The sequence below is a fragment of the Dipodomys ordii genome, unplaced genomic scaffold (genome assembly GCF_000151885.1).
Source record: "Dipodomys ordii isolate 6190 unplaced genomic scaffold, Dord_2.0 Scaffold157, whole genome shotgun sequence".
Classification (NCBI taxonomy): domain Eukaryota; kingdom Metazoa; phylum Chordata; class Mammalia; order Rodentia; family Heteromyidae; genus Dipodomys; species Dipodomys ordii.
Genome location: NW_012267373.1, coordinates 3,665,946 through 3,683,316, shown reverse-complemented (window position 1 = coordinate 3,683,316; position 17,371 = coordinate 3,665,946). Strand labels below are relative to the sequence as shown.

General features: G+C 37.2%; 1 protein-coding gene across 1 annotated transcript in view; it reads right to left on the bottom strand.

The window, feature by feature from the left end:
* Hs3st5 (heparan sulfate (glucosamine) 3-O-sulfotransferase 5) overlaps window positions 1-17,133 on the bottom strand; it is a 103,902-nt gene extending 86,769 nt beyond the window's left edge. The window contains exon 1 of the mRNA XM_013032810.1: window positions 17,059-17,133. The gene's annotated coding sequence lies outside the window, so the exon portion shown is untranslated. The remainder of the gene's footprint in view (window positions 1-17,058) is intronic.
* Between the last annotated feature and the right edge of the window lie 238 nt (window positions 17,134-17,371).

Here is a 17,371-nt window from a genome sequence, read left to right as displayed (position 1 = left end):
CCCCGCACCGACGTTGTAAAGCTCGTTTTGGACATGACAACTTGTTTCAGCTAGGATGTAGGATGTAGGAATTTAGCATCCTATATCTTTTGCTACTAAGGGTTTCAGCTTCTTCCTTGAGTAAGAGACCAAACCTGTCTTGTCATGATTTGTTGTTTCTAATTTTGTTAAATGAATCTGTTAGGGACCTACCTAATCACATCCATGCTTTCTAGATCATGTTAGTTTGCCTTAAATTAGTCCTAGTCATTCTGTTCCTCTTGACTCTAGATGGAATTGTATTTTTCTTCTCTGACCCATGGCTGGAGAGCTGCTCATCTATTTAAATACCCAGTTATTATAGTTAGCTCATTCACTAAAATAGCTCTTTATTGCCTGTAGGCCTTTGGTAGTGATATTGTGCTCACTACTGCCATTCAGATACGGAGTCTGTCATCTGGTTTAGATGTTTTCAGATATTTTCCATGTTGGTATGGAACAATCACGTTCTGGCCCCTGATCTGTTCTGCTTTAGTATAGCTAAATAAATAAGAAAGTTCAAATAGTGACATATTCTATTGGAACTGCATTAAACTTCCAAATGCCCCAAATGTTACTTCTTTTCTACACTGTCTTTTTTTGGTGTTGATCCTGGGGCTTGAACTCAGGTTACTGGTACTACATGAGTACTTGGGTGCTGAGCTTTTTTGTTGTTGTTGTTCAAGGTTCCACTTTGGGCTTTTTTTGGGTGGTTAGTTGGTGATTAGAGTCTCACAGACTCTCTTGCTTTGTTGGCTTCAAACTGTAATCCTCAGCTTCCTGAATAGCTAGAATTACAGGCATGAGCCACCAGCGCCAGGCTCTTTTCTGTGTTTCTATTGACATATTCTTTTTTTCTAACTACTATTGAAAAATTCTTTCCCCTCTCCATGGAAACATTGACTTAACTCTCATATTCATATTCTCCCAATGAGGCAGGCCCTCATGACACCATATTTGTAGAAAGATCCAGTTTTTGTACTGATATATCATGTTCTCTTTCTTCTCAATTAGATTAACTTTCCCGTGTTCAGACAGGTATAATAGAAGGGGCAGTATATTTAAACAAGGGGACTAATTTCAAGTATAAGTAATTTACACTTGTTTCTTCTGTGCTTCAAAGTTCCTTAAGCCACCCCTACTTCCTCTTTTTTTTTTATTCCCCTGTACTTCTAACAGATTCAGGACTCATGTAGTATCACCCACAATCACTTTCTTGAGTTACTGCCTCAGGACTTGTGGTAATCTTTCATTCTGGGCAAGTTCATTTTGCAGATGAGGAAATTACCAAAAAGGTTAGGATTAGTTTGCATTTACATCTTTGGTGTTGAGGTCCTTTCAAGTAGAGAACAATAAGCAAGGAGCAGCTAATTGGTAAACAGGGTGAGGAGAAAGTACAGTGGGGAGCAAGGATGGTCGCAGGCAGTTTAAGTTTGGGGGTCAGGTGGAGCCACACAAGCACAGGCAAATCCAGATGCTGTAGGAATTTGGACTGTAGCCTATCCGTAGATGGAAGGAGATGGATATATCTGATTATTACTATAAGGCTATGTCTGGAATAATTCATATCTTGGCCAGCTTTGACCTTTGGCTGTGTGTTGATAAAAATCTGTAAATAATTGTTACTCCCACCCCCAGAAAGTAGGAGAGAGGAGAGGGGAGAGTGGAAGCGCAGCATTTTCTTATCTTTCTCATCTAGTTGGCATTATTTGTAACAAAGAGAACTCCAAAGAGGAACAAGCTAGTAAATTGGATTGGATGTATTAAAGCAATGTTAATTGTGAATGTGACTTGCTTACTATATTTGATGCAATCCTTGACTGGCTCACAAAGCCTTCCAGTTCAAACCATTCTGTGCCATTGCATCTGATTTAGTTTCTGGCCTTTCTCTCTTGCCTTCACCAGCTCCATCTGGCTTCCTCACATGGGGAAGCCAGGAGTACAGAAGCGTGTGGCGATTTCCTCAGTCAGGCATTTGCTGGGCACCCATTCCCTCTTACCCAGATGTAGACAGGGCTTGCTTCCTGTGACCCCTGCCCCATGTCATTTCACCAAAGTCTCCCATTACAGCCATAAAGAATATGAGTCCTTGCCTCCAGTCCCCTGGGCACTTTCTATTCATTTTACTGCTTTATTTTCCCCCCTGAGGAACAAACTTATGCTAATTATTTTGTAGCATAGTATCTTGTTATGTTTAACATGGCTGTGTTTATTATATATCATGTTTTATTATGATAATAAATTTTGATAATGACTACTTTAATCTTATGGCTTAATGAAGTATATCTTTCTTTACCCCCTCCCCAAATTTTAAGTGGCTTGCACAGATATAAATAATAAGACATAAATAAATTTGAAAGAGAAAGGAGAAAATAGGCTAGTAAAACAAAGCTGGTGATACAGTTAGAGAATATGAAAACATTAATCTTTTCTTAATCAAACCAGTGAACTCTAGTTATGACCCAGACAAAACAAAGTAAAAACAAACAAACACTCTACTTTGCAGTTCCACTAAGCCATCATGGAAAAAATTGGGGTCTGAACCCAGGTCTTGCTACTTAGTAAATGTATACACAGGATAATCATCGAAGTTTTCAGATTCGGGCTTCCTTGTTTATCAAATGGATGCCATTATAGCATTGACCTAGTGGCTCTGATAGAAATTAAATGAAAACAGGGTGTGCCTATATGTCCTCAGCCTCATATCCAACCTCAGGCCACCTCCTGGCATAGTCTGAAATGTGTTTGAGCTGGAGATCTGGCACGAGCTGGCAATCATGTGGAAGATGGGAAACCGGGCAAGGTGAGATGTGTGAAGTTCTGCCACCAATTACACCAATTGTTCCCCTCTAATTTAAGGCAACAAAATCACTGTGTTCTGTAGCATCCAGGAAAGGGCCTGTTATATCACATTCCTAGGTGACTTTATATGTTTTGAAAAGGAAAATTCCCCCCAACACAATCCTTTGTAAATCTGATCTAAACACAAATGTCATATTCTAAACTGGGCTTGGATTGGGTGTGAACTGAGATGATCAGCAGACCCTACATTATAGATTGAAATGGGAACCGAGCTTTCACCCAGGGTTCCTATAATGTCTTCAGCTAATTTGCTATGCTTTTACCATGGTTGTCCTCCCTGGAGCTGCCTCTAGAAATGAATGAGCTACTCTGGTGGATGATAGTAAATAATAGCCACCAGGAAAAAAAATCCTGAGGAAAATTAATTTTCAACAGTGGAACAGAGCAGGGAAAACAGAGCTGTACTTCTCCCGCTTGTGATTTATAGCATGTCCCCTCTTAACTCACAATAATGAATCACTGACTTTCTCTGCACAGAGTCTGTTCTCTGAGTTTGACTCTGCATGTATGTATATGCAAGGACAAGAACTTTTCTTCCACTTGGAATTGCTCTATGTTAAACTTCCACATCCTCGTTTCCTCAATCTTAATCTGCAAGAACACTCTCCTTCCTCACCCCATTCCTGGTTCTTTAGAACTCTCAACCAAAGTTCACATAAAAACAAGTTTTAACAATTAGATTAGGGCACAGAATTCATAGTCTTTTTAAAAAAAATAAAGCATTGATTTCATTTCTTTACAAGTTAAACCATCAACACTGCAGGTTTTGCACTTTATACAGCAAGAAAAACTCTTAATTTATTTTTCACAATTTAAATGTAATCTCTGAATATCTGTGGTGGCACAGAAGAACATTTGGATTTCTGGGTTAATCTGTACTTAATTTGAACATATAAGTTTAAGTAAATTTATAATGAACCGAGTGAAAAGAAAGCTGCCATATCTTGCCATGTTGAAAAGCAGACTACAACCTTTTGTAAAAAGCAATTAAACAAAACAAACAAACCAATTCAGTGTTGCAGATAAAGTTGATAGCATTTAGTAAGAAAGATTATACTCCTATCCTTCCATTATATTTAAGGCTTATCTTTATTCATTATCTAATAGCTGCATCATTTACTTTAGTTTATAGTTTGTCTCAGGAGAGAAAACATTGTAGATAACCAAGTTTCCTATACTTTGGAAACAATGAAAGGGCACACTTAATTTTTTTTTTAAATCACAATATACAATGTCAGGTGGCTAAAATTCTTAAGCCTTTGAAGCTGTGGAGAGTTCCATGTAGGAGGTTTTAGAGGACAGCATCCTTCTCATGCTGAAACTTCTCCCCATTCGGGAGGATGGGAAGCTCTGCTTTCTCACTGGAAATAAAGTCACCATTACAGGATAAGGCCAACTTTGAATTCACAGAGGTTTAAAGAATATTTTCTTGCCAAAGGTAGATATTTTATGAAATGACCAAAGAGTGGTGCAACATCTATTATGATCCAAAGTAGTACAAATATTACAGTGTGACAAGTTTAAAATTATGCATTTTAACAGATGGGGGCAACGATCTTATCATCGGTATACACTGTACTGCTGAACAATGACATCTACTGTAACTCCATCACCTCTGTGTTCTAGTTATTACTGAAAATCAACTTCTTAGCAGTTTCCTTCATCTCCTTCTTGCCCAAACTGGTAGACATACTTTCAATATGAAATGTAGTTCACTTCTTAACAGCATCTGATATTAATGAGTGTCCATTCCTTTCCTCCATTGCTCATCATGATAAACACACTCTTTACATTTTCCTTTAACATTTTTCTTCTCAGTTCCCAATGTCCTTTGAGGTTCCTTGTCTCCTACCTATATCTTAAAGCCTTACCTCTGTTCTGGATATTCTCTAAGCTCTGTATAGCAACTTGTGTTATTGCCATGATTGCTGTAATTACTGTATTATTTACCTTTTCCTCTTAGATTTCTCTCTTGGAATCTAAGCTAGTCATCCAGCAAGTACATGTACTTTAATCTTTACTTTCCCCCATGGAATGCATTGCCCTTTACTTCTGGTTTCCTTTCCTTCTGCAACCTTTCCTTTAGTGACTACAATGATTATCCATCTCCTTTTCTAGTTAAGGATTTGTAGGTTCCATTCTAGATCTCCAAGTGTGACACTTTCTCTTCACCCTTTTCTCTCTGTTCCCATTGTTGAAACCTGCTTTCAGACCACTCTTGTCTTCTATGATTAACTGCCCTTGCTTTTCCTGCCTCCTTTGTTTTGTGTCTATACCATCCTTCACCTTGAATCAGCAATGGCTCTCCAACTTACAATGTGATCAACATTCTCAAATTAAAAAAAATATTTACTGAGTTCACAGAGAACCTGGAGGGTTCTGGGGGTAAAAGTGTGAGGATGGGGAGATACAGGGATTAAGTTTGGGAGATCTAGTGCACAGCATGGCGATGACAACAATAAAGATTTAAAAGTTGTAAAGGGAGCTCCATTGAACTATCCCATAATGTAAAACATGCATCAAAATATCACATTATATACTGGCAATATATATTTACCTGTCAACTTCAGTAAAATACAATTAGAAAATAAAATCATTCCATGATTTCTACCTACTTTGACAATAAAGTCCAAAATTCAGTCTATAAAACCTTAATGGATTGGTTGTTACTTCCCCTTTTTAGCACTTTCTCTTTTTCTTTTAAAACTTACTTAATTATTTTAATAGGTACTTTTAACTATCATTAGCAATGCATAATTGTATGCTTTGTTATACGGTGGCATTTCTATCCATACTCATATGATAGGTTGGTTGTATCTCTTCATTCTTGATATAGTTTCTTTTTTTCTTCTAAGTTTCTGGTTTTCTTTTTTATCTTCTCATATAGCTTCTTCTGCTCATTGAGGTCTTGTAGCTATACATTCCTGACCCCTCCCTGACCTGACTAACTCCTATGCATTTGTAAATCCATCTGTTATTACTTCCAGGAAGTCTGCTTGTGCAAAACCCACAGTGCCTCAACCTTCCCTTTATACCTGGTCCCACAGCACTGTAACTTCCTGTAGACCTGTAGGCTTTAACTTCTTGTGCTCAGGGGAAGAGTCTGAATTATCTCGGGTGAAATATCTGTGCTGTATATAGTGCATAGTATAAGGTCTAGTCCTGGATGGCAAGCAGACCCCACCCAGTACCTGTGTTACCTAGGCAACTGGAACACCTGGAAGAGGTCACATTCCCATCCACTGAGGTCACATCTGAATCTGATGTGGCCACACCTTTCTCCCACCTGGTCCCACCTCCCTTTACCTGGCCACACCTTTCCCCCCAACCCCTACCCTAGGTAAGATCTAACCCAAGGCCAGACACCTTCTTTGACAGCCACGTGGAGTGCCAACTTGGTCTGGTCCCGGCAGGCCTACTGAATAAAACTACCCCTTACCTGAATACCACATGTGTGGTATGATTCTTACTCAGCAACCTCTTCTTTAAAAACCTAACACATAGTATCATAGGTCTCAATAAATGTTTGTGGAAAATTCAGTAAAAGGACAAATAAAATTTGGTTGTCAAATTTTAATTGACTTTAAAGAATGCACATCTACCCATACATTACGAGCAGCAATAACTCTACTCTCTTGAGGCAGAAATTGGAAGAATACTCATCTTAAAAATGAAAATGATGCCATCCATTGTGGAATATTTATCACTTGAAGACTTTATTATTATTATTACCATGTAAATCAATTGGTATGTGGTAGGTCATTCTATTCTCACTGTGATATGTGAAGCAGGGACTACTAATATTCTTTACATAACAGATGAAGACAATGAAGCCAACAGAGATGAACAACTTTGAAAAAGTCATTTGGCAGAGCCAAGATTCTATATAATGCCCAGAGCCCATAACCATATTCAATAAAAGTATATACGCACAATCCCCATTCAACTCCAGTAAAAAGAATTAACTGTGATTATTGAAGAGAGGGTCCATTTTACATTTGGCCAGTTATTTCTACTACACTAATAAAAAATGTTCTCTATGATGGGAAATGTTATGGGTTGGCAACATGAAAATCTTGCTAGCTCTTTTGCATCAGATAATATAATTTTACTATTTCATATAAAAAGCGAATGCTCAGGTTCATTAACAGTCAAATCCAGATGCAAACGCAAATTGAGAAATAGAATGGAAAACCAAAGAGCAGATTCTCCTTATCTGGCTTTTGTTGAAATCTGTGCTCCTGTTCTCCACTGTAAACAAGTACTGAATTACAGAATTCTAGATCTTAGAAAAGCTTAGAAATTCTTCACTTAATCTTTACCCATTATTTTTCAGCTAGAAGTTCAAAGGAAAATAACTAATAACTGTAAAAGATTATCAGGGCTCCCCAAATCAATCTGCTTTTATATAAGCTGAATCTGTATCTACACTGACCCCACCATGCCACTCATATAACAGGAATGCTTCATTTCCACCAAAAGACATATCTGTCATTGCTTAGAGATTCACGTTTTTGTTTTGTTTTTGTGTTGTAGCTTCACACTGGCTGGAATCAAATTAGTAATCATTAGCATTGGGCTGGGTAAAAAAGTGTAATGTGTATAATTAATGAATTATACTGTGCTTTGATAAGAAAACGTACAATTATGTGGTTGAATCTCAAAAACAAACTGAGAAGAAAGAGTCCTGATGTTATTAATACCAAGTTCAAAGCCTAATCTAATCTATGATATCATACACTGGGACCCTGGTGGCCAGGGCTGGGCTGACAACTGGAGAGGATATTCATGGTTGTTAGAATGCTAGTAATTTCTACTTCTTGATTCAGGTGCCAATTAGAGGTGCTCACTCAGTGAAAATCTAGTGAGCTACATACTTTTGGTGTTTTCATGTTTTGAGTGGATATTTGGTTTCAATAAAAATTTAATTTACAACTCTTTCCTAAAAAAGAAGTTTTGCATTTTAAGTTATTAGCCTAGTATATTATTAAAAATGTTCTGGCATAATAAGAAAAATCTGTGGGATATTCTGTATCTAAGTACTGTTAAAACTAACATTGGTATGGTCATATCAACAAAAATAAATACATCAATATTGAATGTGTTTGCTCAAGAAACAAATGTCTTTGATGAGAAAACAAAAAAATAACATTCCTTTGGCAGGTGGAGGTGGCAAGCATAAGCTTGTGAGGTGCTGCTGAATGGGTTTACTAATTCAGTTTAGAGGGATCCAGAATTTGGTACAGCTGTATTATTTTTTTTAAACTGTGGGGATAAACAAATCTCAACAGAAACAAAGGATGAATTTTTAGAACTGTCACATCTGTGTCTCAACACCACACAGTCGTGCAATGCCTACCACATAACAGGTATTCAAGACATATTTACCATATAGATGAATGAAGTACATTTCAATAGTATTTACAATGCTTCCAATTCATCTTTTCTATGTGGAAGTATCATATATATTTGGTCAAATAGGGAATTATTTAATCTTGGTAGATCTACAGTATAGAATAATATGCACAATTACAAAAAATGTTTTAATTATTTTATAAAATACCTTTAGGTTATTTAGAATATTCATGAATGACTTAGGAATCAACATTTATGGGGAAAGACATTTAAGATCAAGGCTTTTCCTTTAAAAAAAACTTGAAAGTCATTAAGCCTTAGAAAATAAAATTTAAAATCTCTTCTCCCCTATAGCACTTCCAGAAAATATTGAAACAGAAGTATTATTCTCTCTGGAAGTGGCTATATTTTAAATTGGTGTCAAGAAAAGTCTTAGAAATTATTAGCTTTTAGGCAAAACACTTCCAATACCATATTTTCTACTTTTAAGTAATATATTCTTCCTATGACTCTAAAATCTGTCTAAACCACCATTAACATTTTAAAAGAAAGTTCTCTGGTTCTTTCCAAACAGAAATAAATAATACCTGACAGCAGCATTAGGGAACATAAACATAAAATTACCTGTTATTAAAAACTGAGCACATTTTTCTCAAAGAAATATATTACACTGCTGTAAAATAGTATGTTTGCCATTCACACGAATGTTTCAACATTATGGTTCAATCTTCTAAAAAGCTGACATGGAAAATAATGGTGTAATAAACTAATTCATCATAATGTGCAAAAGAAACTGCTGGAATAAATTGTAATAACCCTTCAAAAACTAGCAGCTTTTAAAAGTATTAATTTCTACTCCAGATAATTGGAAAGGACACCTGGGTGGGTAGGCAATATTTTTTATGGGATTGCTCTGTCAGGAGCTCAGATTGTCTCTGGACTCAGCAATGATCATTTAGCACTAAATGACAGTGAATCTTGCAAATGGTCCTTCCTAGATGGTGTTTGCTATAAATTACCAAACTCAGCTCCCCTCAAGGTCAGCCAGATGAAGGGGCAGGTATCAAATGGCCTTGGAGGAGACCTGGAGTGGCCCTCAGGTTTCTCATAAATGGACAATAGTTGTGTTGGCTGCCATAAAATCAACTTAATGGACTGACAACATAAATTACCATCAAACTTTGGACAAGACTGCTCCCTAGAAAACAGCTGAAGAATGCTTTTATATCAAAGTTGGGAGAAATGGATAACAATATGTTTTGCTCTATTCTGGATCATAAATATTTTTAACAATGTTAAGTGGGGGAATGAATTAATATTAGATGCCACAATGGGTTTTACTTGATGCATTAAAACCAGCATCTAAGTAATAGTAAAATGGCGCTTGCTTTCTTAAATAACTGATAACATATATCATAGAGTAATGCAGAAGGTGTGTGTGTGTGTGTTTGTCTGTGTGCGTATATGTGTGCATGTGTGCACACATGTGTGTTTAGGGAGGAAGGTTCTGTCTACCTTGCTCTGTATACTTTTATTAAGCGTGAAAAATTGAGCACAATTGTACTTGCTCTCTAAGCTTATTAACTTTTCTTTTGAGCTCAAGGTGATAGGTTGTTGAATTCTCACACTGCATTGGGAAAATCCTTAACTCACTCTCTCTTGGACTTTTTTCCCCATCTGTATAAGTAAAATAATTTATGATCCAAAGACCTCTAAAGATAATCTAACCAGTCTTTGGGCGATTACTAGAGAATCCTATATATGTGTAAAAACAATCTACACTACACTTAATTCAGAGTCATGAAGAGTCTATTTGGTAGAAAATTTAACAGCTAAGTGAAGAAACTGCAGTTGTGAATTGTGGAGGTAAATGAAGCATTCTTTGTGAATTCAGCTGAATTTTTCTTTACTCATCTAACTGTTTCCATCTAAAACTTCAGTTATTATTACTGGCTATTATGCTAACATAAACTTATTGACTTGGACTATTTTATTATAATATATATATATTTATTGTAATGATACTGTACAGAGGGGTTATAGTTACATGAGTAAGGTGATGAGTACATTCCCTATAGAGCATTGTTACCCCCTCCTTTGTTTTTCCCCTACCATCCCTTCCTTCCCCACCTCCTCCCCCCTCCCCCACACTCTGAAGTTGTAAAGTTCATTTCAACATAGTGTCTTGTACATCTCATTGCTACAATGGGTCAACCTGTATCCTTATTTCAGCATTTTGTTATTTCCCTTCCCCTCCCCAAATCAGAAAAATGTATATACAAGATGCAGGGCACCGACATCAAATACAGTGACAACAGGGGTTAGACCACAGGGTAAAGAACATACAAAAGAAACAAAAAAATCACATAGTACATTAAAAACAACAGCGACAAAGATAAAACCTCTTGTGTCCCCATCTTGGGGTTCATTTCACTTAACATCATCTTATGTGGTCATGTGTACATAGCTTTTAACCTTTTCTGCCTATCCTAGGCATATACTAGTTATTGCAAATCAGGGAAACCATGGGACCTATGTTTCTTTGGGTGTGGCTTACTTCACTTAATATAATTTTGTCCCAAGTCAGACCATTTTTAACAGTATTTTTTTCTTGAAGGAATTTCCTGTTGATTATGCTAAAAAAATTGACATCCTGAGTGATGGCATGTTATCCTATGAATCCAATGGTGTCTCAGACTATGAATATTCTATTTTATATAGTTTCGTGAACTGTAGATATATTGCAAAGTGCAGAGGTTCCCAAGTAGTATTTAAAATGAGCATACTTTGTGTTTTCCCTTCTCCTGTGTGGCAATGCATCCGCACCTATCTTTTTTTGTGTTCCCCCTTACATTTATTTCTTGCCTTCTGTTCCTACTGCCACTTTGTCCAGTGCCTCATCACCTTTACCTGAGTTATTGCAGCAGTTTCTTTGCTCTATTCTCATTCCACCAATCCATCTTTCCTGGTCCTGCCAAATTAATCTTTTTAAAAGCACTATTTTAATGATGCTGTGTCCCTGCTCAAAAATTTTCAGTGACTCTCATCACCTGGAGGCCAAAGGCCAGAGTCCTTAGCTAGAAACACAGACTTTGGCTGCCTGGCCTCACCTCCTTTTCTGGTCATGTCTTCTCCAGTTCCTCTGCAGGAAACGTTAGCACCTCTACTGAGAGTCAGTCTGGCCAGTGCCCAGCCACCTCTCTGACTTGGGAGTTGTCTCCCTCTGCCAGGACTTTTGGACTATTTCAATTCACAGTCAGCACCAGCAGCCAGAATACCTTTTTGCTCTGTATTTGGCAATTTATTTTATTATTGTAATATTACATAATTTTGGCATATGTGGCTTAATGGTTACTCTGTGTTTTCTCCCTAATTAATTTGCACAGCCCTTGGAGGGCAAGGGCTTTTGAGTTCTCATTATCTGTCAGCATTCCCAGCATGCAGTGATTAAAAAAAATCATTGGCACTCTATAGATATTTATTTAGCAAATGAATGCCAAGTATTGCTCTAGGCTCCTTTTAAGATGAGGGTACACGCCATGCAGTTCTGTTTGTGACTTGTGGCATTTAAGAATCACAATCTAGGGATGTGAGGACGTTTTTCTAAGTATAAAACATTTCCTTTCATCATTTGATTCACAGTGAAACTCTAGACTATGAACAAGCTGAGCCCATGGGATTTATAACAATAAAATACAAACATGGGCAGCATACAAGCCAATGTATATTAATTGAACAAATCCTAACTTTCTGAAAGTTCCTTACTACCATAAAGCTCATTTATTTCTAAATAAAACTGAAATAATGCCATGAATGATTTACTAGAAAGAAGGCAAGTAAGACATAGTCCAGAATCTTTATTTTATAACCCAGATAGATATTTTGCTTATCACATTCTGTAATAAAAAGAACACATATTTTGTAAATCAACAAGACCTAAATTGGCAACTCAGTTCTGCTACTTAGTATATTCATCTCTTAACAATGTCTTTGAACCTGAAATTTTTCATAAGATCTAGTATTAATATCCAATTTATCTGGAACAAAACCTGACATGAATGAATGTTTTTGAGTTGTTTATAGGGTTGGTGGATGTACATGCCCTAGAGCACCTTACCCAGGACTTGGCACATTAATAAATAGTAGCTATGATTACTGTTTTTGTTTGGAGAGTGTTTCTTGTTAACTCATTGTGTCAGAGACACTAATAAGCACTGGAGTCAAAACAGACCTAGGTTTGCATTGTGGTTCTCCCATCCTCTATCTTGCTAATCTGTTTATTAACCTATCTGCATTTGAATTTCCTCAGCTGTATAAAAAGGCAACCAAGTCTGTCTGCAGGAATGTTCTGAATACTAAGAATGATCTGCTTTAAAGTATGTAGCACAGACCTGGTACTCCATAAGCAATAGGTATTTATATATGTCTTGAGAGGTTTCTTGTATCGATACTACCCTGCTATTCGTTGAATAGCTGTTCAAAACTCCTTTTTATGTACAACAGGCAAGAAAGCTTTTCTCTGTTATGTTTCACTGCCTTTCAGAGAACACAATTGATATTAGGAGAAGCATTCTTGTAAATAGTATTTGAATAGCAACTTATAGCTTTAAAAATTCCTTTGCAACTGGGGAACACAGCCCAAAATATGCTACAGATCAGCCCTTGGTGACTGTATGATTATTATCTTTGCATTCCATTCTACCACCAAGAAGTTTAATAATTAATACTGATACACTGCTATTCAAAGCTCAGATACATTGTTGTCATACTTTTATACTTTTAGAAATATTTGACATCTGAACATTACTAGATGAAATTGAAGAATTAATCATAAACTGCCCATATCAGCAGTATATCAGACATGGAGTCCTCCTCTAGGGTGGGTCTAATAGAAGACACACTTGAAGTGGCTTTTTAATTTCTCTGATTCCTAAAATACAGCTTAAAATGTTATCTATACTATCCATTCTCATCTAGGCTAGAATGTAGTTAAAAAATAAATCTAATAGCTGGTACCTGAAACTTAAACAAAAGAACATAAACAAAAGAAAATGAAGAAACATGAGTAACTTAAAAATTTCATACAAAGGCATTCTGTCATATGCTGAGATTAATGACTTTTTATCTACACTCAGTAGGAAAGCAATTAAGTGTTAAAAAACAGGAAGCACCTCACTGTTTTATAAGGCAGAGCTGTTTTTCTATAATAATAACTGAAGCCTGTGCTTGATAATTTACTTCAATATTCTCTCCAATATCGACAAGGTCAAAGCCAAACATCAACCACAACTGCAAGTGTCATTCATCTTTTGGAAAAAGCACTGAAGAGTTTGCAAGAAGCATCAGGCCAAATCTCACTGAGTCTTTTAGGGTGGGTCAAAGACTCAGGAGGATACACATGGAACACTTAACCTCTCAATATTCCAAATGAGTAGCCAAACAACCATTCTAACAAGTTACATGGTTTTATATGCAACGTTCTACTCAATGTCCAGTCCTTCGTGACTTTGGCCATAAAGATAGCTATACTTTCAATGATGAAATGCTATATTAGAAGAGAATTTCCACTTGACAAGTGGGAATTGAACAGCATTTAGTCAGCATTGGCAGCAGGCCATTCACCTTAGATACGTCTGTCCCTATAACCCCTGCACGGGTATGGTATTTTTGTATCTTTAGTCTTTGCTTCCTTACCTTGCACCCATCTCCTTGCTATTACCTTTCAGGGATTTAAAGCTATTCATTCAGTGACTTATCAAGTGCTCTAGTATTTATGTTAACAGACTTATAGTGGTGGTTTATGTTTAGAGCTTCTACTCCTGTTTCAAAGCCATTTCCCCTTCTTCCTCATAGTAATGTAATGTGAGAGAAGAAAGTTGAGGTACAGGTGATATGAGGTGCCTGAGATGCCATGAGGTTAGTGTCAAGACAGAGAACTTGCCTCATGACTCAATCTAGGCTCATTTTGTTCCATGACCATCATATCACCTTCTCTATCTTTAGATGTGGCTGTGCTCCTCACCAATAACCCACCCCTCTGATTCCTCTGATACTGGGGCTTGAAATTGGTGCCTTACTTCCTCTTCTTCCTCCTCCTCCTCCTCATCATCATTATTGGTTGTAGGCTTGAACTCTGGGTCTGGGCACTGTCCTCAGCTTTTCAGCTCAAGGCAAGCACTCTACCACTTGAGCCACAGTGTCACTTCCTATTTTCTGGTGCTTTATTGGAGATAAGAGTCTCATGAACTTTCCTGCCTAGGCTAGCTTTGAACAGTAATCCTCAGATTTCCTGAGTAGCTAGGATTACAGGTATGAGCCACTGGCACCCAGCTGGGCCTTCACATTCTTGCTCAGATTTTGTTGTTGTTGTTGTTTTGTTCATGGCTAGCACTCTACCACTTCAGGCTTTCCTCTAGTTTTGGGATTTTGTGGTTAATTCCATGGATTTGTCTGTCCAAGCTAGCTCTGAACCTCAATCTTCAGATCTAAGCTCCCCGAATAGCTAGGATTGTAGACACGAGCCATAGGTGTCTGGCTGTGATTTTCAAATAGGTTGAACTCTCTGAGTTTTAACTTTTGTGTAGTAAGTGACAATGACAGTTGTTACTTCATAGGATTCTTTTGAGGAATAAATGAAACTATGCACCTATAATATGAAACCTTCAGCAAGATTAACTGTTCAGAAATTTCAAGCTTTCTAGTCCTAAAGTGGGTGATAGCTCACCTGAAGCTTGTTCTGGCAGGTTCAATGAGGGTCTCTGAAGTGATTCTGGAATTCAATGGTGTATTGATTGGGCACAGAATACTTAATGCATCAGTATGGAATTTAATTTAATGGAGGTTTATCAATTATATATTATGCTCCAGCCTGGTTCTAAGTACGTCAGACATACCAGGAGCCACCAAGGAATGTCACAAGCGGCAAGAACAAAACTTGTGGATGACTTCTTAGACAATACAGAGATTCCAAGACAGCACAGTCTGCTACATTGCACAGAGCTCTTTGTACAAGTTCCAAAATAACTCCAGAGATAATAAAGCAACTTTAAAACTACTTCATATAAATTTTATGGTTTACCCTTCAATGATTTATTCCATCAAATCCTAAAGGTGATTTGTATAGCTAAAGATTCTGTATCCAGCCTATATCACTACCAGGAGTAAGAAAGGAAGGATGGAGGTCTCATCTCACAGTGAGCAAAGAAAGGAGAGGTGAAAAGGTGTGGTGTTCTATGGTATTTCCATTATTTGTATTACCTAATTTTTAAAATAATGTAGGACATAAATAGCTGTTGACATTTTCTCTCTCCTCTCGTAGTGCTTCAGAGCAAAAACACTTAAGGTGACTTTTTGCCTCTGAGTCAAACAGAGAAAAAAACAGTAGTTAGTATGACTCTATCCCATTTTGATTAATCCATTGATAAAAGGTATTTACCATTACACAGAACTAGTTCACCTCCAAAATGTTTATTTAAAGACCTAAACATAGTGAAATCTCAGCCTAGCTTTGTTTATATGAATGGAGGAAATATGGTAGGTCCAAGAGATCTCAAATAGTGTAATTCTAACATCAAAGTTCAGCAAAATAAAAATACCAGGAAACAGGTACTCAAAAGAGGTGGGGTGGAGGGAAGAGGAAAAAGGTAGAAGAATGAAGAGGTGAAGAGGTAGGAAATGCAAACAAGAATCTAATGTATATATCCTACAAAATAAAGAAGAGCAAGGGAACAGTTGGGTAGGGGAAGGATGAGTGAAAATGTTGAAATGGGTAACACTGATAAAGATATATTGTATTTACAAATTGCTTTGTTAAATGGCATTTCTGTTGTCCAGGAAAGATAATAATTTAAAATATGAACAGAGGAGTAAAACTAGTCACTTGGTACCGATGTGAGATGCAATGCTGAGAATGAGACAGCCTGGGGCTGAGGGTCAGAAGCTCTTGTTCTTTGATGCTACCCTCTTTAGGGTTTAGTGTTTTTAGCCAGTGACCTCACCTCCAGGGAGCCACAGTGATTCTGTTTGAGAATAGCGACTATGCCATCAATTTTCCAAGAAATGCTGAGCAAATTGAGATGGAATATTATTTGTACTAATTTTGGAGTGTTTAATATGTATTTTTAGGCCTTTTATATATTATCTCAGTTATCACAAGCATGCTATAGACAGTAGCTGTTATGGTTTGCATAGGAAATGTGTCTCAAGGGCTCATGTGGTGAAGGCTTGATTCTCAGCTGGGGTATTCAGTCTTGGAGGCTTTGATTATGGAGGTGTTGACTTAATCCATGGGTAAATCTGTTATGACTCCATTGTTAGGAGGTACTAGATGTTAAGAGGTGGAACCTGGATGAGGAACGTAGGTCTCTGAGAGCATGTATTTTGTGTGTGTGTTTTCTGGGGGGTGAGAGGGGGAAGGTATCTCTAGCCACTTCTTGTTACTTTCTCTAATTCCTGGCTGCCATGAAGTAAGTAGATTTCCTCCATCACGTAACTCTATCATGATATTCTCCTTATTATAAGACCAGAAATCCTGAGGCATGTGATCATGAGCTAAAACCTTGGAAACTATGTGTCAAAATAAATCTGTCCTCCCTTTAAGTTGTTCCTCACACCTATCTGTCACTGAGATGGGAAGTCTGAAACACACTTTTTTTTATTTTTACTACTATCCTCATTGTGCACAGGAGAAAATTAAGACTGCAAGTTTTTCCTATAAACACTTTCAGCTAGCAATTGGCTGAGTGGAAACTGAAGCTCAGGCAGCCTAGGACAGGAAGTTGGACATGATTTGAAAGCGCATGAAGAAGTCTTTTATTCACATACCTACATTCAGACACTTCTCAATTATTCCAACGACGATTATCTGGCTTGTGGATATTCCATGGCCTCTTCTCACCTGGTCATTTTCTTCTTTTGTTTTCTCCCTCGTTTATGAGTCCCTAAGGCAAAGTGATTTTAAAGTCAGTTTTTGTTCCCTACTCTTTTTCTTAGTATCTGATTATTATTATTTTTTTCCAGTACTGGGGTTTGAATTCAGGGCCTCATGCTTGCTAAGCAGGCACTCTACCACTTGAACTATGCCTCCAGCCCCTAAACAATTGTGGAAAGAAACATATTGTAAGTGATAAAAACTTTT